This window comes from Perca flavescens, chromosome 19 (assembly GCF_004354835.1).
Source record: "Perca flavescens isolate YP-PL-M2 chromosome 19, PFLA_1.0, whole genome shotgun sequence".
Taxonomy (NCBI): domain Eukaryota; kingdom Metazoa; phylum Chordata; class Actinopteri; order Perciformes; family Percidae; genus Perca; species Perca flavescens.
Window position 1 is genome coordinate 13784878 of NC_041349.1, and position 24101 is coordinate 13808978.

The 24101-nt window shown below is 40.4% G+C and overlaps 1 protein-coding gene across 2 annotated transcripts in view; it reads left to right on the forward strand.

Annotated features, from left to right (window-relative positions):
* The window catches only part of htr2cl1 (5-hydroxytryptamine (serotonin) receptor 2C, G protein-coupled-like 1), a 130061-nt gene that overhangs the window by 57981 nt on the left and 47979 nt on the right, over nucleotides 1–24101 (forward strand). The gene's annotated exons all lie outside the window — the stretch shown is intronic.

Below are 24101 nucleotides of genomic sequence, written 5' to 3' on the forward strand. Positions count from 1 at the left end.
TTGTGTATTTATGGTATTTTTTTTTATTTTTAATTATTGATTATATTATTATTTGATATTGTATTGCCATTATTGTTATTATTACTATTTTGCTTAATATTGGCTTAGCAACTTTTAAAAACAGTTTACTGTTAATTTGGACTATTGTAAGATTGATATTTTGTTGTTTTGGACAAAAGTGTCTGCTAAATACAATAACCATAACCCTTCCAAAAAGCTACAATAAAGCTGAGAGTATTATATGCCCTGGAAAAGAGCACTTTGGCTTTGCAATGCTACTGAATAACATTAGCTAATTAAGCAATTCAAGGAACACTGATGATTGTATCAACACTGATTTTATAGATCAACCAGACTTTTCAGCTACCCAACAGGCCAACATGCTAGCATTTTCAATGTAAGCTTAAGCAGTTAAATTACCTGACAGCCACTAACTTTAATGTTAATGCCAAACTGCTTGTTGTCATTATGACACACACACACACACACACACACACACACACACACACACACACACAGCCTCCCTCCCTTCCTGAGAGTCCCTGTTAATTTGCCTTCTCCTTACCACGTCGTCATCTACTCTCTCTTCCATCTTTTCCTCCCTCGCTACCATGGCCCTGTCATGGTCACTCTCCTCCTCCTCGGCTTCTTCCCTGTCATGATATTGTTTCTGCTTCTCTGTATCTGCCAGCCACCTCTCCTCCTTCCTCTACTACAGGTAATGCTGATGTTGAAGCAGCTACTACAGCCCCAAACACGTCAGAAATTTTCGTACATTTTGAGGCATCCGCCCGTAGATTCTTAATCTTTTTCTCCCGTAATTTCTTGGCACCTCCCTTGCGCTTTGGTGGTTGTTTGTCCATTTTAACGTGGACGCTAAACTTCCAGTGTAAGCATACAGCTCATGTCTCAGGGCCGGGAGTGGGGAAGGGGGTTCCTGGATTTGATTGGGTCAGGCAAGTGCCAATAAAGAAAATTAACCAATGGGCCGCTGTCAGTTCTTTATGGGCCGGCGCGGCCAAAAATAAAAAATAAATAAAAAAGCCTATTATATCAGCGATTCGGCCCAAAAGTGCGTCGGCCCACCGTGAAAATGCCCAGTATGACAGATGGCCAGTCCAGCCCTGCACACAGTCCAGTGTCATATAGTAACCCTGCTCCTGAGAGCTCAGAGATGTTGTGGGCATGTTTAGTGCTCTACTCAGAAAATTAACATGAGCATTCAGTGTTGTGGCACCAACTGTCCCCGAGCACCAAAACTCCCACATGAGTGCACATACACACAGAGAAAACACACAAGCAGATGTACAGTATTACAGTATACTCGCATGCTTCCCCTCTCTTACACACACTCAGATTTACGCCCCTCCAGCGGATGCTTGATTTTCTCACCTTCCGTCTATTTCACCTCCGTCTCTTCTTAATTTAAGGGCCCACACACACACACACACACACACACACACACACACACACACACACTATCTTTCTCTCTCTTTTGCTGTCTCTCTCTCTCACTGGAAGTTGCACTTTGCAACCAACTTTGATGACTTCACATTAATGAGTTGGTTGTTCTGCTAATGTCCTTTGTGTGTGTGAATGTATGTGTCTACACTGTGTGTGTAGACACACACATTCACACACACAAAGCTTCACACCGTCATCCTACACTTTCCTCTTTCTTCTCCTTCTGTTTGTATGCTAATACTTGTGGTGGCCATCACTGATATCGTGCATGTCAGATCAGAAAGTGGCACAGTGAAATTTATTTACACGTCTTAGCGTAATAGGTGGTGCTGGAAGCTCAGCGACCTAGTGACTAGTTGTGGGGCTGACCTGGCCTGACGCCGAGGTGCAAGGATCAGAACATCACAGATCTTCAGCTTAACCAAGTGTTTCTTAAGCCGTTTTTTTATATAAACTCCAAACAATGTCCGACGAATCAGGTGCGGACATTTGCCTTTTGATTTGATTGGATTTGCCCTTGTTTTGCCCTACACATGTAGCCTACAACAGGAGAATGTCCCTATCAGACGGGTTCTCACTTACTAGAAATACTCCCTTGGTTTAGGTGTTTTTGTCTGACCTTCTATCAGAAACAAATTGGCTCAGAAAATGCTTGGATCAGATCTAGCAGACAAGGAAAGACAACATATTCTGTTGTCTAAGTTGGAGGACTTGTTTACTTCGCCTTCTTCGAGTAAATACATTCTCATATAGTGCTGCAGTGTTCCTAGATCCTTGAAGCCACAGACTCATCAGACTGAGGAGGGTTTTAAACTCTTGCTGAATAAATTATTATTATTTAATCACGTCCATATGTTTGTAAAATATTTCGCCGGAACTGTTATCTTACTCTTTAATAGAAGCTTTTACCTTTATTGTATATTTGATCCTATACAGTCGTTGATTAGATAGCTAGATAGATAGATAAAACCTACTTTAAATCATGTTCTCAAACAGCCCTCTGAAGCAGTAAGTCAATTCTGAAGGTCCAGTGCCTTAAGTTGGTCCTCACACATAAATGGATACTTTCACAGACGTATCAAGACGTTCTTGAAAATGATTTTTTTGAGGTGGCGTGTAAGGGTTCAGGGTTTAAAACGGTATTCTGGGAATTATCTCTTTCCAGTTCTCTCCACCTCTCTCTACCTCTTGCTCTCTAGTTCTCACGTGATGTGAGACATGATGTACTGAGTACATCTGGCTGTGATGACTATGATTCAAAGTACACACACACACACACACACACACACACACACACACACACACACACACACACACACACACACACACATGTTCCCTCTCAGGGAGGAGGAGAGAAAGGTCATGTCTTCCAAGTTAATTAGTCTCTCAGGTCCCTCAGGTCTGGAGGAGCGTTCCGTTCGCTGCTTCATGCCTTCCTCTATCTCTCTCCCCCTCCCTCGTTCTTTCCCTCTACAGTCTGCCACCAGAGCGTGAAGGTCAGATAACTTCTTTCACCATTTCGTTGCATGTGTTTATGTCCCGCTTCCTCAGTTTCCTACACATGCATACACACGAACACACACACCTTGGGAAAATTCACTATAGCTTTGATCCTAAAGCCAGAATCAATTTGTTGTGTCGGTGCAGCGGAGCTACTAAGTTTAATTACTTTTTCACTGTAGCTGACATTGCAAAATGTGTGTGTTTGGGTGTGTTTGGCTGGAGGGATCAGCCATAATGAAGTGTGAATCTATCTGATAAAAAAAAAAGCCTGTGAGTCAGTGATCTACCCCAAGGGACAGACACACTACGTGAACACAGATTACCTCTGTATGAGTGTGTTGTTGTAATCTCCTCTCTTCTCTTTAAGCTACTTATTTACTTTCAGATCGTTTTGATATCTTTTCACGCGTGCAGATTTCAGAGGGAATCGGAACATGAATAAAACTTTTTTAAAGTGATGGTTTGGAGTAATTTCACCCTAGGGTCTTTGCACCACGACCTCGAGCCAAACAACCCCCCAGAAGCTTTTTTCACCTGGGTCGAACATTGGGAGAGTTAGCGTTATCAGCTGAATAGCTTAGTGCAGGCACTAATGGATCCAACTGTGTATCTTGTACATTACCCCACTAATAATGCCCAAAAGTATACCAAACTTCTACAGTAGTACAGACTATGTGCTCATACAATGATGGATTGGAAAGTTTGTAAGTACACCAGGAGTTTATTTTAAATAACACTTGCTTGTTGGCTTCTGCTCTCTGCTGCTGTAATTTGTAGACGTCCCTAAGCACTCGTATTACTGCCGGTAGCAGTAGCAGTAGCAGCAGAGAGCAGAAGCCAGCTAGCCAGACCCTCCTCCGCAGCGCTGGGGAGGAAGGTCTGGCAAAGCAAGACTATCTCCGATTTACCTCCACTTAGAACCAGATTACTTACTGTATTTCTTTCCAGAAAACTACTATGTACAGGGAATTAATGGACCTGTAAAATAAAAAAAAAAATGTTGGAAGGTCTGAATGCCTTTTCAAAGCTTTCCCCATGCTGCCAGGAATAACATTTCATGGAGTATACTGAATCCTTTATCTTTATTGGGCCTATAATTAGTAACAATCTTACATTTAAAAATAACGCCAGAATCAGCTGAACAAAATGTATATGTTTAATTGTAAATAAAAGAAGTCACCCAAGGGTTTTCAGAGTAACATAACAACGAGTGTCGTCAATGGTCACATGATGAACAATCTCCCCTCTAGCTCCATTCAAGGATGTACTATATTAATGTAATGAATTCCTGTGCTACTCAGAGAGATTACAACATAGGACAATAAGGACTCCCTAGGGACCACAATCGACGTAAATGACAATTACTATATAATGTTGAAAAATAGGTTAATGGAAATTCGGACATATTTGCATTCAGCTTTGTGAGTACATATGTATTGTACAGTGTCTAAATCGATATGAGCATATGTTAAGTGTGAAAGATATGTTTCTGTTCTGCTGTCAGGGTTACTGTTCCACAATCATTCCACAGAGAAATGAATAGTCCCATCTCATCATGGAACTGTTTTACCACTAACCCTCGGAGGTCTCTTTTTGGAGGGCCACTTCAGACCGAAAGCAGCTGCAAAATGAGTTCGAAAGGTTAAGAAGGAGACTCGGGACAGATTACTTTTTCCTCTCATATCGTCCTCTTTCCCGTCCTGTCTCAGTTTATTGACATGAACACTGTTCCTTTTCTTTTCCTCAATACATCTTTGAAGTGGATAGGAGAAATCTCCAGGGCTTCAGCCGAGTGCTTGTGACATCTGAAGATGCAGGGAGTACAGGGGCCTCATTTATAAAACTGTGCGTAGATTCTATTCTGAAAGATTTCGTGCGCCAAAAAGTCCGAATTTTCATACGCATAAACAAAATTCGGATTTATAACACCTTGCGGCGCACACCGGTACACACTCTTCTCGTTATAAATACGGACGTGCGTTACCTTATGCGGTCATGCACGAGCCTCACGCTCCTCCCAAGGTCGTCCCATATTTGTCCTAATAAGGTCCATGTCTATCAATCAATGAATATAGCAGCTTTTTAAAGAAGCCCTTAATGACAAATCATGAAACGGAAAAATGGGGAAAAAACATGATTCAGTGATTGTGGGATCGAGGTGCTCCTAACAGAGGTAGAACATCGAAACAAAATCCTGTTTGGAAGCCTCAACCCTTGTGTGGTGTTCATATTTTTGTTACACAGCCAGTGTTCCCGTCTCTGGTGGACCCACCACATTATTAGGCTTTTAAATCAATACAGCCATAACAATTTATGTAAAAATACTTGACAGATTTAGCTCATTTATGGTTCATATTTGCCATTTACCCCTGTGAGATCACATTTATTATCATATGATCATTTTCGGTTTTTATGAGAAAACAAGGAAATTCAATTATAAAAAAGGTTAAAAAAAATAGAAACAAGATTTTTGATCATTATTGGTGCTTATTTCTTAGAACTTAATCAGAACAGGTGAAAGTGCTTGAAATGTAACAATTAGCAGGTGCAGAAAGACAACATTCCCACACACAGACACCTACAATCAGACACGCCCACATACAGACACACACACACACACACACACACACACACACACAGCAGGCCCATTTAGGAGGAGGACACAGTTAAGTTTCATAGCACCTACAATTATTACACTTGGGTCCAGTAGACCCGAACACCTCATATGTAATAGTTACTGTATATTGTACCGTGTGCAGTCATTGAAAATAAGTTATTTGTTATGTTCTTCACAGATAATGAGCTAAGGCCAGTGAGTTTGAGTTAGAAGAAATAATAAATAGCATAATTTTTCTTTTAGCAAACATTGAAAACGGTTCCCACAGACTCGAACACCATACAAGGGTTAAATAGATTTATTTGTTGGATATAAAAAATGTCCCCCTGCTCCACGCAACATTTTCTTGCGTAACAGGTTTTACAAATTTGGCCCCAGGATTTACTTCGCAGCAGCCGTCTTTATGTTTGGAGTATGTTATGTTGATCCAATTTAAACTGACTTTATGGGGGTGTATTTTTACTTAGCAGCAGATATTTAAAAGCAGAAGCAGAGGAACACGTTATTACAGTAATAGTTATTCACTTGGTATTATCTCAGACTATCAAAGCCTCAGTCCTTGCATTCTTGACCACACTGCACTTTACCTTACTGTTGCCAGGTAATGGAGACCTTTTTTGTTTTTTGTGAGCAAAAACGTTTAAAACTATGATTCAAATATGAATAACATCATATTTATGCTCTCTGCACAGTACTACAGTTCTTTCTCTCTCTATTAGCTTGTTTTGCCTATACGGTGCAAAAGCTTCACGGTCATCAAGAAACCAATTTTAATCAGTTAGCACATCACTCCTCTTCACTCACTCAGCTTAATTATGGTTTGCAGCACTTGAAATAGTTATTTTCTAGAAATTGTCTACTCCTTTTTAGAGCAGAATGTCATGCAGTGGTGGCCTAGGGGGTTAAGGAAGCGAGCTTGGGCCGGTTCAATCCCCAGACCGGCAGGATAAAATCTGGGTGGGGAAAGTGAAAGAGCAGCACTTGTCCCTCCCTCATTACCATCATTGAGGTGCCCTTGTGCAAGGCCTTTAACCTCCAACCGCTCCAGTGGAGCTGCTCAGTGGCCAGCAGATCAGACTGTGGTTGTACTGGGCAGCTTCCAGGTATGAATGTGGAACTGTGTGAATGTGACTTGTCGGACAGACAAGTGGGCCATGACTTGTCTGTCCGATGAATAGCTCCTTATAAGACCGCAAATATCTTTTTTGTTTTTGTTTGTGGAACCAGATAGCAGACTTTGCTACAGAATTATAATTATCTATAAAGCTATAATTTCTCCAGCAGTTGGCCTACATTATCTGAGTACCAAGGCCTGTGACATAACTGCATTTCAACACCTTTTAATGTTATGCAATAGCCTTTTCCCATAAATAGCTCTCTTTTTAGACAATGTGACATAATCTAGTCTATTTAGGTATATCTTGTGTCTCTCACTCAGTTTGTTCACACTGCTGTATAGTGTTGCTGTATTCATTCTGACAGGTGTAGTTTTTTGCAGAGATGGGTCCTACCTAATACCTAACATGGTCAAGTGCCCACTTATGTGATGTATTTCTGGCAGCTGCCACAATTGCCAATTAAAGAAAGCATGTGGAGGTTGATTAGAGGCCACTGCAACATGCTTGATTAATGAGGACAATGCACATATGGCTCAGTCGAGCGCAAGTGATTTGTTAGTTTTTTATTTATGGTTACAAATGACAATAAAAGATGTTGTGCATTCAAGAGCCTATTGAAGCTGTCCGTGGTTCTGTCACACTCATTTCAGGTGTATCTCTGTGCTAATATACTTACCACGACGAAGAGTAGTGATCTTTTATTTACCTTTTAATGACCTTATTTTTTTACATTGCTTTTTGCTATCCATTGTGCTAAAACACAAAGTGTGACAGGTGTTTTTCTCTGCTGCAGTATAAAGGGCCTGGACAGTTTTCTCTTTCTCTTTGCCAATGCACAATGCCCAATGGAAAGATGGAAAGAAGAGTAAGTGGTGTAATATGCGCTGCATGTAACCAGCGATCAGTCTTGTCAGTGTGTTATGAGGCGCTGTGAGAATGCCGTACAGGAAACATCACTGCCTCTATCGCTGCCACAAGAAAGTGTTAAAACTTAAAACGAGGGTAAAAAAACGAAACACAAGCACAGAACTGCCTGGGAGTTTGTGTAACAGCTGAATGTTTCCTGCAACAACAAAGCACTCTACGCTGTTTCGCTCGTCTCTTTTCTTTCTTTCTCTCCTGTAAAACAAGCTGCCTTCAAGTGTGATCGGAAACGTCGAAATCTATAAAACGATCTGACGGAAAACAGTAATAGTGAAATATAAAGTCTACTTATGCTTTGTTGGGGGGTTTAAGAACACAACAGTCCCTCACACAAAAAAATAAATGTTTCATTGACACTCCCCCCTGCCGCACAACCCTGCGGCAAATCGCCGGATCACTTCTCTTGGTGTGAATGTCCACTAACAGCCAGGTTACTGGTATAGATACTTGACTTGGCCAGATGCGGGTCTCAGTTTTAGCTTTTTTCATTTGTCTTTTGATATTACGCTCTCCGTGGTGCTGACGTACTCATTGTGGCTGACGTATTTCTCTGCAACAGTATGCCACTGTCTGTGGTGCTAACACATTTGTTTTGACAGGTTAATCACCTCACTAAAGCACTAATCATATGACATAGCGGTGGACAGTTAATTAGCCCATAGTATATTTTTGACAAAGTTTCCTAAAGTTTGAGGTTGGGTCCAGACCGTTTGTATGCATGCAGTGCTGAGTGGGATGAGGAAAAGAAGAGTGTAGCCAATACATTGACGGGCTATTGTTCAGTAATGTATGATATTGTCAGGTTGGCTCTTAAAGACGGTGCGAGTTTGGGATTCAGTTTTAAGCTGTTGCTTCGAGTCAGTGATTTCTTTCGCTGTGACACTGTCCATGGTGCTGATCTACCCATTTGACAAGTGTAATTCTATGCAATGCTATGACATCTTCATTTATGAATGTTGGTATTTAAAGCAAATTACCATTGTTTCAATATCTTCCAAAATTTCCAACCTTGTTGTTATACAATTGATGGCTAAGAAGGCCTAGCAGTAAATATTTGCCACTATTCTAAGAACAACTATCCATCTTAATCTAATATGGCTGCACTGAAACTGCACTCATTCCCATTCATTTTAGTGAGGAGAACATGACATTAGCTTACTCAAGACAGGGCTGCACACACAGTTGGAGGATTTTGAAATATTTCTTCTGCTAATGAAGTGGGTAATCAAATACTCATTAGCAGCTCCCATGGCCACAACAATCACTCTGCGCAGGCTTCTGATGGCCAAATATGAAGGTAATCAGCAGATGTGGGCTTTTTGACTTTGGGACACACGGTTTACAACCCGTCACCATGCCCACACTGGGTGCATAAACTCAAATTAGCTCTCCTCACATCCTCAATGTCTGAGCTCTATTTTTAGACAGAGGGCAGACATGTGTCATCACATAGTTGAGAACGTTTTTGTGGTTATTCTTGGTACAAAATAGCGCATCATTCATTTTGAAAATGCTCTCTTCTCTTGGCAAATTTCAGGAGTACAAGGTCACAAGTGTGTGCTTATTCAAATATCTGATTATAGAACGGAGAACTAGAAGCACTCTCCATGCTGATTATAAAAGCAGTCAACGTGCCCTTGAGCAAAGCACCCAAACTTCCTTATAATGAAATGTACTGTAGCCGCATGAATGATAATCACAGGATGCTGAAAAAAACAGAACATGGTACTATTAAAAACAAACCACAATACTCACACCTTCATCTTAATATATAGTAAACAAAATAATAGCTGTCTGCACAACATGCACGCGCACATACTGTATACACACAAAGTAATTGCTCGCCTCCAGGCTGTCTATCAAATGCCGTCTGGCTCTATAATGACATGCTAATAAGGCACTAACGACAGAGAAAAAGGCTAACAAGCTTTGCAATTAAAATGACCGAAAATTCCCCTCCTCCTCTTCACTCCTGCCTCTCTTCCTCTCGTCCCCAGGGGTGCCTGGGTGTTTTGTCAGCCTTACTTGGCTTAAGTAGTTTTTATAATGGAGGCAGGCACATCAAGAAAGTGTCAGTTAGGAAGTGTACTGAGTGTGTCTTTTTGTTTAATCTCCAATAATGTTCCTTTTTAAGAGTGGAGGGCGTGGGCTTCCTACACACACACACACACACACACACACACACACACGTACACTTTTGTACATTCACACACAAAGCTGCACACCGTCATCCTACACTTTCCTTTTTCTTCTCCTTCTCAAAGTCTTTTTTTGTGATAATGCGAAAGGACATGTTCTGAAAAATTCAAATCAAGCAGAGTGGGAGCAATAGAGGACAAGAGGAGAGATGGAAGAAATGATGCCGTTCAACTGTGATGAAGGAGTTTAGCATCTCCCCAACATTTGCATAAATTGCAAATCGAAATCTGACTGTAGAATCGATGGAAACAAAATCTTCCCGCTCAACAGCCTGCATTAAATATGAACGTGAAGCCCTCGGGATGTGTCTCAGTCTCAGTGACTTTTTTTTGTCACTGGCTTTGAAGATGCCAAGGCCAGTCGACAATGATGGCAGCACAAGCACGAAGAGACATTTGTGCTGCCTGCTGTGTGTTTGTGTGTGCTGCTCTGCTTTTTGGAAAGCTGCAGTGTCTGTATAAGGTAACAGCTCCTTCCTCCACCTTCTCACTGTGTGTTTGTGTCTTACAAAGGGAGACACAATGCCTTGTAGAGTCATTGAAGCTCCCCCCCGAGCACCGGCCGGCGCATTCTTCACTGGCAGCTGTGTTCCCTTTATCGTCTCATCTTTAAAAGACTAAAACTAAAATCGTACAAGGTTTTTTGTTTATTGACCTTTGGCTTTAATTCACTCAGCCGATGAAAAGAGGCCAAGCTGTCAGGAGGAGATTTAACGCCATACAAAACTCGCAGCTCTTAATCTGCGTCACTGACAAAGTTGTAAGTAAAGCAGAAGGCATATTAAGAATCACATTTATGAGCGCTCTACTTTTAAGGTTTCCACAACTAAATCCTCAAAATTGTATTTGTACAAAATTCCTGAATCAAATCCAAGGTTAAGAAAAACTCTAGCGGAGATTAGATAATTAAATAATTAGCTAAATATTTCCTCGATTATATGGGGTTGCCAATTTTGTAGCAACCTTCTAAAAGTCTGTGTTTCTGCTACTTTTCATAGTCCTGATGTACACAAACTTCCTAGTTTTTTTCACAATAATTTATATCTTTAATTTACAGAAATATTTGTCTTACAGTACTGTGACGGGTTTTATTTTTTTATTTTACATTTATTTTACCAGGAATATTCCCATTGAGATTCAGAATCTCTTTTACAAGGGAGTCCTGGCCAAGACAGCAGAATAACAAGTTCCAACATAAAAACGAACAAAAGACAGACTTAAAACAAACCGCAGATTACATTACATTACAATCAATGATCAGAGTTCTGTAACAGGACATGTGCATTCATTGGTCAGAAGTCCTTAATCCTGTTTTTAAAATCTTCCATGCTAGTGAAATTAAATAGTTCAAGGTGACTTTGTAGCTCACACCAAGATGACGGAGCAAAAACTTTAAAAGCACGTTCACCAAACACAGTACGGGTTCGAGGAATGACATACATAATTTGTGTGTGTGACCGAAGGCTGCAGCTACTGGCTCATAGTTTTAGTCTTTTTAGTTAGCAGAGAACATAAATAAGGAGGCATTTTGTGCTACACGGCCTTATAAAGAAAAATATACCAGTGATCCAATCTACAGTTCTATAAAGAAGACAAACCAACTTCCTCATACAAACTGCAATGATGTGTGCGGAAACTCGAATCAGAGATAGGGATCTACAGCATGGGGCTGAAAACTCACCAGCAGATGCAGTGGTTTACCTGTTAAACTGCTACTGGGAATGTGACCCAGTGACAAAATAACACCAACATTTTGCTATTTACATGTTGTGATTTGTATAGTTACAGCATGTACAAATAACAAGGTCATATGAGACACAGCCATCTTCTAACCGTATACATACTGGGAACTATATTCTCAGAAAGGCGAAACACTCCTACCTGGGCGGAGTGATTTGCTCGCAGCACCTGAGAAGCCCCGTGGTGAGGAGCAGAGAGTAACAACGGTGCTTTTCAGGTGTTGCGCTTCAGGGTGTGAGATGAGAAGGGTATTTATGGACTTATCTAACTCTGGGGGATACGGTGAATAAGTTAAAGTCCCAATAAGTCGCCTTGTTCCTTTAATTAATTCATTTCAGTTGTGGGTGGGTGAATGGGGCTGGGGGGAAGGTTGTGCTACATGAACTTGTATGAAAAATGCTTTATAAATAAAGTCTGATTGATAGATTGATAGTGCAAACGAAAGAACAGTAATATGGGAAATGCAGTTTAAAATTCGAGGAACGATGGCCAATCTCTTTTCTTTTTAAATACATTTTTCTTGTACTTTTTTTTCTTTTCAGCCACAGCTCTTTTTTTTAAGGAGCAGCATTAGACAGCAGTGTCACGAAGTTATTTTTCTTTGCATTCCTCTGCTCCTCTGTCTCCGCCTCCCCTCCTCCTCTCATCATCAGCGTCTCCTCCCTGACGTGACTCGTGATAGGACCCGACACAATAAAACTTCACACGTCAGTGGAGCCATCCAATACAACCTACACAGGCATGCAGTATGTGTGTGTGTGTGTGTGTGTGTATATATAAGAGTATTAAGGAGGTGGATTGAAGGTGAAGGCTTCGGTGTTGTTATGCGCATCACTACAGCACCAAGATGCAATTCCCTTTTAATGTCACCTGATGCCCTTTAGACAAAAGGAGAGAGAGCGGAAGAGAGAGTTTGGGATTCGAGCTAAACTTTATTAAGCAACGAGGTTAACAGTCGGATTCTGACATGCATGTGAAGTTATGTCAAGCAAAGGGTAAGAGAGGAAAAGTGGAAAGAGGAATGAGATTGAGAATTGGTTTTCAGCTCACTTATAATCAATGTCGTAACAGATACTTTAAGGTGGGGTGTACACTTTCTTATCTGTGTTTCCTGAATATTAGTACCGGGCAAACTGCGGCGTTACTTCTTCTGCTTTACTAACTCTGTCAGAAAAGAAATGACACAAACGAGAAAAACTAGTTTTGCTGTATGTACATAAAAACAAACAATAAAAAGAACAAATGAAATGCTTTATTTGAAAATGAATTTCATGTCATTTATCAATGAATATAGACATTTATATACATTCACAAGTAAAATGTAACAGTTTCTATAACAACCAAACCAAAAACTGTCATCTTGGACTGACCATGAGTGAGGGACTAGCAAGGACACATTTCTTAGCCCCCAAATTCTTAACCTGCTCACCCTAAATTAGGGATCTTCAACAGGGGGTCCAGGACTTTCAAAAATTAAAAAATCCTAACATTAATCCAACATATTATTAGCAAATATAATCCCCACTGATGATAGGCTTTCTGGCCTATAGGTAAGGTAATCACTAAGGCCATCCACAGATACAGTTCATCCTAAGGTTTCACTGTGCCACATGTATGTATAACATTAAAAGTTGATTTATAAAATCATGCCAACAATTATCAGGCTATTATTTTAATAGTTTAGTATTCTAAGCAAAAACTGAATGTAAAAAGGCTTTAGGCTGCCCAACACGTTATGGTAGGCCCAGTTTAATATGCAACTTAATTTTATACAATGTATGTAGTAGGGGGTCCCTGCTCCATCTCTCTTAAGTAATAGGGGGTCCATTGCTTAAAAAACATTGAGACCCCTGCTTAAAATTATTCAATATTTTCTTAGTAAATTCATCTTGGATTTGATGGTAACAACCTTGACTTATCCATTATCAATCTCTTTTAGAAAGCTGAAAGCTTCCAGTAGCAGTAAAGAAAGCATTTGGAACAACGGCACCAACAAAGGACAATGCAGGTCCTTCGAGTGAACAACGCCTCCAGGCATTGTTCATTGTTTTACACAAAACACATTTGAAGTTTGAATGAGTTCCAGCGATTCTCCATTTGAAGTTTATTGTGATGGAAAGGCTTGTGTTTGGCCAGGTTTGTTGGTGCTGTTTTAAGGTGGATTCTTCCTTTGCTTCATTAGGACAACTGTATAAGAGCAATAATAGGCAAGACAAATTCCCATATTGTGGTTTAATATATGTGAATATGTTAAATCCTTCAAGCTTATGCTTTTAGCCATGAAGTCCCCTTGATAATTATTCAAATGAAATGACATTAAAATAGAGATGAAAGTGGATGAGTAACAAATGTACAGCCACTTTACAGATAACTCCTTTAACCCTACATTTCTCATTTACATTTAACAATTTTGACTTCATCTCACCTCAATCTCACTTTGCTGGAGATTTTACACAGTTTCTTATTTAGTCTGAACAAATAGCTTTTTTTTCCTACGCCAATATTAAGGCGATTTTAACTAACTTACTATTGGAACTAAAATGTTATAAAATAATCTCTAGAATCTGCATCTTACTGCGCATTTAGAAATGTTTCTGTAAAGCGGGATTTCTGCCTTCTGAGCCCTGTTAATCAGCACGAGTGAATTTGAAATACTTAACGAAAGACTATCTTGCGATGGGATCACACTTCCTACCCCTCATACTTCTGGCGCCCTTGCTCGGACCACACCCTTCTTGGAGCTCGTCATTCATTTTGATCTGAACTGCACACCTGTAAAGTTCCTTAACTGTATGCTGAGAAAATCTGGCCGCAGACATATCAACACCTGGCAAAGTACTCAAACCCTCCTCTGTGGTAGTGGTAGTCTGGCTACAGTAGGTGTGTCCAGGACCACATTTTGACACAATACCAGTGTCTCGGCTGATAAAAATGTTCATTCTCTTCTATAAATCACCCTAATAACCTGGCGATCAGATCACCTACTGTATCGGTGATTTCAAGTAACCACGATTGGACGATATGAAAATAGGACTGGTTGTCAACCCTACTGAACAATAGGGTAAATCTCTCTGCACTTAAAGCTGCCTACACCTGATTAACGGTAAATCCACCCTGCGCTGGCAGTTACATTGTTTGCCTATGGATAGAGTGGCAACTACTGTAGGCGGAGTGTTACACTTGGCGTTGCACACCGCTTGGAATTTCCGCCAGCGCTGCGCTCAAAGTGGAAATTATTTAAACTTTGATCTTGTTGGTGCTGACCTTTAAAAGGAACCCCGACTGGTACGACATGTTGGCCTTATAAGATTAACGTGGGCGTCAGCTATAAAAAGGTGCTACAAAAACACTCCAAATGTTTTGTTTTTCTGTTAAAAAATGCAGAAAATATGTTCCCTCGTAGGCCGCCATGGTTATTTACGTCGCAATGCATTCTGGGGTAGTGACGTGTATTGGTTGTGTACCCACGTACCGTACAGTAACAGCGAAGTTTGGTGATATTTTGAGCCTTTTTTGTGGTATAAATAGCGATTTGTTTTTAATTTCCCTGTGCCCCGAATACTAGCTAGCGTTGTTAGCTAGGTTAACCGGTCCGCGCTAGCTTCGTTGAAGCTCCAAACACAATCAATTAGCATGAAAACATGTCCCAGAGAACGACAGAGTGGGTACACATCTGTTATTAGCCCCTAGGTTCGTCCTTTAAGCCTACGTTCAAACTGAAAAGGCTGAACGGCAGACGTGTTCATCTCGCTGTTACTGTACGGTACGTGGGTACAAAACCAATACACGTCACTACCCCAGAATGCATTGCAACGTAAATAACTATGGCGGCCTACGAGGGAACATATTTTCTGCATTTTTTAACAAAAAACAAAACATTTGGAGTGTTTTTGTAGCACCTTTTTATAGCTGACGCCCACGTTAATCTTATAAGGCCAACATGTCGTACTAGTCGGGGTTCCTTTTAAACAATGAGGACTTACACGTGCGCTGCGCTTTGCCTCTCTGCTCTGTGCCCCTACCTCGCGGTTTTACCACGGCTCATGTGTAGCAGCTTAAACCAAACCTGAGAAATGTAAATGTTGCTGGCGAGAGATAGATGAGGGCAGATGAAGGGCAGAAAAAGCACCTGCTGTATGACAGGAGGAAGATCATCATCACTGCTAATGGATGGCTCTCTAATGAACGTTTTTATTACTTAGTCGTCATGGTGTGACTCGTGCGTGTGATATGAACATTATGCTGGTCATTACCCCGTCCATCTCTTCTCTGTTTACTCGTTCCGTTCCCTATGGAGGGGTCACCTCAAGCTTTTGTGTGTGTGAAACAGGGAGAGTGTGTGTGACCGTTTGGTATAACTCATGTCTGACTTTGACACATTCTTGGCTGCAGACGCTTTGTGGATATTGGTTGATGGTCCCACGGTAGAGTGGTTATTGTGTGTGCGTGCGTGTGTGTGTGTGAGAGAGAGAGAGAGAGGCAGCAATTTGTACTGTCCTTGTTTGCCAACCATACATTGCTTGCATTCTACAGAGGTGTCAAAAGTATTCACATTCATTACTCAAGTAGAAGTATAGATACTAGGGTTTGAAAAGACTATTGTAGAAGTTGAAGTATCAACTCAAGCTTTTTACTTAAGTAAAAGTGTAAAAGTACTGGTTTCAAAACTACTTAAAGTATAAAAGTAAAAGTAATGTAAGGCAGAGATCCTCAAAGTCATTGCAGGGGGGCCTCCAAATTATTGTACATTTTTGAGTCTTTTTATTATCTTTGAGTCTTTTAAAATTAAAATGCCTTAACATAATTCCAACATTTTATTAGCAAATATAAATTCCCACTGATGATAGGCTTACTGGCCTATAGGTAAGGGAGTCCCTAAGATATCAGACCACAGATACAGTTAATCCTAGATTTACTGTGCCACATACAGTATGTAACATTAAAATATTATAAAATCATGCCAACAATTAATATTTTAATAGCTTATGAAAAAAGGGTATGTAAGAATGCTTTAGGTTGCCCTAACTGTTATTGTAGGCCCAGTTTAATAGGCAACTTAATTTCATACAATATGTAGTAGGGGGTCCCTGCTACATCTCACTTTAAGTTAAGGAGTCCTTGGTTTAAAAAACGTTGACGACCCCTGATGTAAGGGGGAAACAATGCCATTAAGGACAACATCTTAACCCCAAAACGTTAGGACAAAATCATATGACTATAATAATGTAATATTAAAATCATACCTGCAAACTCAGAAGGGCTGAAAAAGGTGACATCTCTGTGTCTGTGTTTTTCAGACAACGGCAGCTACAGTCTGGTGTTACAATCCTCTCCAGTGAAATACAGACACACTTTTACACCGTTTAGCTGTCAGAATTTTAACCGTGTTTACTCCCGCTGCTAGCTAACCGTAGGCTAACGTTAGCTGCTGCCAACTGTAGTGTTAACTAGCGTCCCGTGCGGCGATGTTTCAGTTCCCTCTAACGTCCGTTTTCGGAGCATCAGAGAGAAGCAAAGGCATCTAAGTGGCACCTAAATAAGGCACCGAAATCAGCGTTGTTATTCGGTCCGGTAGATAACGGTCGTTAAAGCACCGGTGGCGTATTAGCACCGGGTCTGTGCAGGTTTGATGGATCGCGTACAAACCAATAGGGTGTCGGAAGGACTATGTTTATACTTCTCATCCAACCACAATCACATTCACTCTCTCCGGATGGAGCGATTTGGATAGGTTTTTTTGTGTGTGTTTTTTTGAACGATGACGAGCCGGAATGAAAACAAGCCGAACTGAAATATGAGTAACGAGGCTATTTTTAAAATGTAAGGAGTAGAAAGTACAGATGTAATGAATGTAAGGAGTAGAAGTAAAAAGTATGCTGTAAAATAATTATTCCAGTAAAGTATAGATACCCAAAATTTCTACTTAAGTAAGGTAACGAACTTGACACCTCTGGCATTCTATAATAGCATTTGCAAGAATTTATCTCTGCAAGCTCTCTCACAAATGAGCCGTTGTTTGTGTGTGTGTGTGTGTGTGTGTGTGTGTGTGTGTGTGTGTGTGTGTGTGTTTTTGTGAATCACTGATGCATATTCTGTTTGATGTGGTCAGCTCTCTTATGGTTTAATAGACAATTCTCTTTTTGCTGGGAAGTTTATTCAGTTATTAACAGGATTTGCACAAAACAAGGCCTCCATTCAAATATGTTTCCTTTGTTTCAGTTATTCAAAGTAGCGCACATAATATTTTAGGGGGGAAAGAAACAACTCAAAAAAATGCATGCATTAGTTCTTCCCTTAAAGGGGTGCTGTGCAGTTTTATAGACAGTATATAATGGACCAATAGACCCCGTTGCTCTGGACGGAGACCAGTGAAGGCTATTAGAAGCACTTTTCCAGTGATGGCCAGCTTTACTGCGCAGCCTCCAACTGAGAGAATGTGACGTGAGCAACGTGTCTGAAAGTTGGAAGTCTTCTGGTAGCTGTGCCAAGAGAAATCTCAATCATTCCCAATCTTACAGATACGGAGAGTGTAGGTGGATGTAAGGAGATAACATGGGCACAGGCTAATTATTGCTAACTAACATGCTAGTTAACATTAGTAATTAAACCTAAACAGCTCATGTAAGTCAAAACTGCCTGCGAGCTTCTCCTGTACTATACGGTAATTCCTCTACTATGCGACAGTAAGTCACTTGGTTATGACACAATCGTTAGCTTATTTTTACAAAAGCGTCTGCTACGGAGCCATAACGTGAGGTACAAGGTAATGAAGCTTTTTATACATTGTCGTGTTTCTTTGGAACTAAACAATGGACAAATAGAGTCTTCAAACATTTCTGATGTAAAGTTATTCGCAGTCAAGTGACGTAAAAAAAAAATGGCAGTCAACGGAATGCTAACAGGAGGTGATGGCCAGTTAGCAACAAAATGGCGCCATAGATGGCTCGAGTTCTGAAGCGAAGCTTACCCCCTTGTGCAGTTTTGGCCATTTCTTCGCTGTTTGCTCGCAGGTTTTGTCTATAGAGCTCCCCCTACAGCTTCGGAATAGATATTTGGCAGCTCCTATGTTTACTTGTGTCTGACTCCTTGCTCGGTCAGTCTGCCATTTCCTCTTTCTCTGTTCCTCCGACTGCTTCTTTTTAGCCGGCTCAGCCATGACGATATTGTGAAAAACTCCATCGCTACTTTGTTAGCCGGTTCCTGAATGCGCATATGGGTGCAGTGCCGTGAAGCAATTTGTTACATCCAGAGACCTGATATCATGCGATACTTCTTGACACTGAGGCCGAAAGTTGCAAGGGTGGTTTTTCCGCTCACAGGCGCTAGGGGGAAGCGAGACGACCACCATTCGACCCAAAAAAAGTCATATAACCATTCTAGTGACTCCTAAGCTGTTCAGTTAAGGTAAATTAAGCTAAAAAAAAAACCTGCATAGTTCCCCTTTAAGGATAGAAAAGAAAAATAGACTTTGAATATTGTATTGCATTTAGTTTTTTCATTGCTGCACTGTAGAGTTTTTTTTTCCTTTAATGAATAAAATTGTAAATGGAATCATGATACATCGCTAACGTGTTCAGAAAAGAAACGGAAATGTGAACATTTGCAATTCCGTGACAGTTCAGCAAACCTTATCTGCTAATAGAGATGATGTAATATGATTGAAATCAGCTCGAGGTAAAATTGGGTTGTCAACTGTACTTTCCAAAGTCAGGAATACTATTCTACTCCAAATATTTTATGTTGAGTATACTCAAATACAATCCACTAACATGGCAAATAGCTAGCAAAAAAATAAGCCCAGCTGAGCTTATTAACAGGTGGAGGGCTATGGGTGGTGGTTAGTTAAATGGCTGTGGTCCCAATCACTTAGACGTTTCCATTTATCCCAATAAACTTTAAATAACTATCAGAGAATAGAAATAATATTTGTGTGAGATTTCCCAAAGAAACTGGTCATCATACCTACTTTTGATTAAATGAGCCTGATTTCAGTATCGAAACATTGATATTATCATTTCAGCCATAATTGTACAACCTTAACTTTTATTACAGTTGTGCATGTGTCTGTGCTGGTGTATCTCACTCCACATGAAATATGCACAGCCAACTGTTTAACCTGCAGCATGCACACAACTGTAGGATTTTGATAAATTGATGTATTCACATTCTTTAATCACTATCTCTCTATAGCTCTACTTATTCTTCCCCCTACTTATCATATTTAATGTCTGTGGTAGCATTCATAAATATATTTATGCAGGTAAATTTCTCCCAGTCTCTGTCTTTATTTACCACTCTAACCTTCATTTTGAGCATTTAACCAGTGACCAATCTCTACAAAGGCTTATGACAAGAATTTAAATTTTAAGGACTTTTTATCTAAAATGTTGATCTTTGCCTTTTGCCCGCCTCATGATCTCCTCTTTGGTTCTTGTCCTGCATATTAGTAATAGATAGTTAAAATCTGCTGCGTTTTTTTGGACTTAGTCGACCTTCCCTGCTCCCTTCATCCCTCTACAACCCTCAATACTTCTGAATAAAAGTAAGAGGGATTTTCCTTATATATTCATATCGACTTTTTTAAGACTTTCTCAACAGCCTGGAACTGCTGTCAAATACAGATTGCTGCAAACGCACACAAAGTACTTGCACAAATACACACAAGAGGAAATGCGTACACATAATTATGTTTCAAAAGTAAACACACAGACTTATTCGGGTTGGAGTGACAGCGCACTGACTGATTGAAAGGCCTTCACCAAAACCCTGCTGCGTATTTCATTTCACGGTGCATTACCCCCCACCTCTCTGTGTGTTTGTGATTGTCGCGTGTCTCTGTTTATCCGAATGCAAACCTTAATCCTTATGTTTTCTTGTTTACAGAGTGTCTATCTTCTTTCTGCGATGAAGGTAAATTAAGAGACAAACAGACACATCAACAGATCTGCCTCAGATGTGGATTTGCTGTTAGTATTCGACTTGTCCCGCATCACGGTTTGTTGGCTGGATTGCGTCTTGTTGTGCGCTTTGTGCCAATAAAGGCCAATTAAATTGAATCTGCCAAGATGCAGATAGACAGTGATAAGACAGAGCGAGGCTGACAAACAAAGCAATCATTGGGAGACAGACAATGAAATACATGAAAACAACAATGTACTAGAACACAAAGGAAGTAAAAAAAAGAAAAGAAAAGAAAAGAAAAATGCCAATAAGAAGTTGCTATCGAACTAACCTTTGGTGGCAAAGCAGCAGTGGTGGCAGTTTATATGATGCAATGAGTGGCAACACTGTAAAAATCAAACATGAAAGAACAGCTGAGTGATTGAAAATATGTGACATTTCAGTCTACAGAAATCGCTGATGGCAAATAAATTAAATAGATACTTTTGAATAAATGGGCAGCTCGTAAATGCCAATCTGTAGTTGCTGATATATTTGCTAATAAAGAAAAGTAAATGCCCATCATTTGTGTTGTTACAGTCCTGACTTGTCTTTGAAGGTTTATTCTTGACATTGAAATAGCAATTTGAAAAAAAAAAACTTTTATCACAAGGTCCACTTACTTGTTTTTTCCCCCAGAGCTTTCAGGCACATCTCATGGCCTTCATCAGCATTGTGAGTTTTCTCAGTTGTCATAAAGGGAGTTTAGTTGTTATCACGTTACCATCTCCATGACAACTATACAAACTCCATTTGCTGATGAAGGCCATGAGATGTGGCTGAAAGGTCCAGAATATTCAAGCACTGTAAGAAATAATAATAATGGGGTGGCCTCTAGCTCACCCAGTAAGAGTGTTCGCCCCATGAGTCCTGCAGCGGCACGGGTTTGAATCCGACCTGCTGCCCTTTGCTGCATGTTGTCCCCCATCTCTCTCCCCCTTTCCAGTCTATCCACTGTCAATATATATTAAAGGGAAAAGCTCCCCAAAAAATAATCTTGAAAAAAAAAGAAAGAAATAATAATAATACATTTATTAATACATTTTATTTAAAAGCGCCTTTCAAGTCACCCAAGGACATATTACAAACAAGTCAATACATAATAAAAGATAGCAGTGGAAAGAAAAGATAAACAGCATTTAAAAAGCATGAATATTTCCCTTTAGGAGCTAAAAGACCTACAAAACATGAAAGACCTGGATCAAAAGCAAAAAAATTGACTGCATGTCTCCAGAAACTTCTGGCCAATGATATAGCTGTAGGGTGAACACATATGATGTAGATTTTTCAGAATCTGACACGCAACGTGATCAAAAACCCTTCGAAAGCCAATGTCATCTCACTGCTCCTTCATCTTTTTCAAGCTTGGTTTGAATAAGGTTGTTTACCGTGCTCCTTTTTTCTGTCTGAGTAATCTTCTTTCATTTCTTCCTCCCGTCTGCTTTCTACTCTGACTTTCCATCACTGCTGATTACAGCTTGCGACCTGATTTCCACCCACCTGTGTGTGTGTGTGTGTGTGTGTGTGTGTGTGCGTGCGTGCGTGTGCGTGCGTGCGCACGTGCGTGTGCGTGCGCCAGTCTGCTGTTTTAATTATCGTTGTTTGTATCTGTGTCCTTATCTTCGCCCTTAGCCAAACATCTTAAAATGTTTCAGCATGAGGACCCTTCAGTGCCGTCGGCCATCTTTTTGCCGCCTGATTAGTGGGAGTTGAAGCTGCAGAGGGATTTTAGGTTGAGCACAATCAAGGGCAATCTGATGGCTCTGGAGGGGTCTTAAGTCAAAGACCTCCAGGACACCAATTAATGAGAGGTATGAAGGGAGGAGTGATGGATACACAGAGGAAAACAAGGGCTGGCAGGGAAAGGGGTTGATGAATTGAGGGGAGGTGGGCAGCAAAGAGAATGAAATTAGGAGAAGGCGGGAAGGAGGAAATTGTGAAGGAAGGATGGACAGCTGATGGAGAGACTGAGAGATGTCATGATGGTTTAAAGCTGGGAGGAAGGACTTATCAGGAAGGACAGAACTGAGGATGAAGGGATGTTAAAAAATGGAAGAAAGGAAGTGAAGGGGGGAAGAGAAGTCTTCACTTAAACTGTGTGCTGAGACAGAGACAACAGGAACAAGGGAGACTACATCTACGCTGTGAGGGTTTTCTTATAAACAGCGGTGCTTTAAGCTAAATACTAAAAGTTGGTGCAATTTTTTCTTCAATCAACATCTTAATCTAGTGTGTTAGCATGGGATTTAGCAAATGTTTGCATGTTTAGGGAATATCATTAATAAAAAAAAAATTTGACCAGATTTGTCGCATTAAATGAAAATTTAAAGAGATCTCCACCAATTTAGCATTGCGATCCGATTACATTGGCAAACTCATGATGGACAGTTTTACAAAAATGATGCAGCAGAACCAGATATATTGTCTTTTTTATTCCACACATTATTCTTCCTTGTCAAAACCTAGTGCCTAAATTGCCCACATCGCCACCTTCCAACAATTCAGTCTGAGGTTCAGCTGTGTTATTCTAGTAGTGGCTTGAGGCGCTATAGCTTCAAGGAGAGGAATGAAAAGCGCGCTACATAGGTCTGGTAACCTTATTTCCTTCTAACTCCACACCCCCCAGATTTTATTTTACTAGTAGTCTTCAGCCCTGGTGCCAACTCAAGTGACTTCACCTGACTTGGTGCAGCTGCCTCTGGAGCCACAATTGACTTCATACGACAGTATAACAGACAGTAAACATACTTTAATGTGTAAAGTTGTGTAAGAGTTCCATTTTAAAAGATCACCAAAGTCATTACAATTCATCCTGAGGGAGACATGAATAGGTGTGCCAAATTCCATGGCAATCTGCCCAACAGCTGTTGAGACATTTCGCATTAAACCACAAATGTCACCAATCATGGTGCTAGAGGAAAAGTCAGGGGATGACCAAAGTCAGTAAGGTTCATTGTCTGAGAACCTTGAATGTCCGTATGAAATGTTACGCCAACCGAGATGGTTAGATATTTCACTGGAAGAGTGAAAAGTTTGACCTGTTGGTGGCGCTAAAGGAATAGTCAGAGGATCATTAAGTCATTAGAGTGCATCATCAGGGAACCATGGATATCAGATGTCATGGTAATCATTTAAAAAGTGATATTTCACTAAAAGCCAACAATGTCAACCTGCTAGTCGCGCCAGAGTAAAAATCAGGGATCATCAAAGTCATTAGGATTCATCCTCTGGGGATCAAACTGTTGGACTGACAACAACAACAACTGACCGTCAATCACACCGAAATTGCCATCCCTAGAGTCATGCTGCGAGCCATGGGGGGGGACGAGGGACGAAAGAAGGTGTCAGATGAAATGAAGCACACAGGCAGGAAAAAAAAGGTGGGAATAAAGACAAACGGCAAAAAGAAAGAACTGAAAGAAGTGAAAAAAATATACCGTAGATGGGTGAAAAGGCCAAATATATACAGACCCTGAAAATGATGGGTAAAAAAAGAAATCAAAAAGCTTTATGCTTGAACTGTAAAACCTGACACAATAATAAGTAATGATGGCACGAGCATACTGAATCGGCCTAGATGCTCACTGCAGGCAAGAA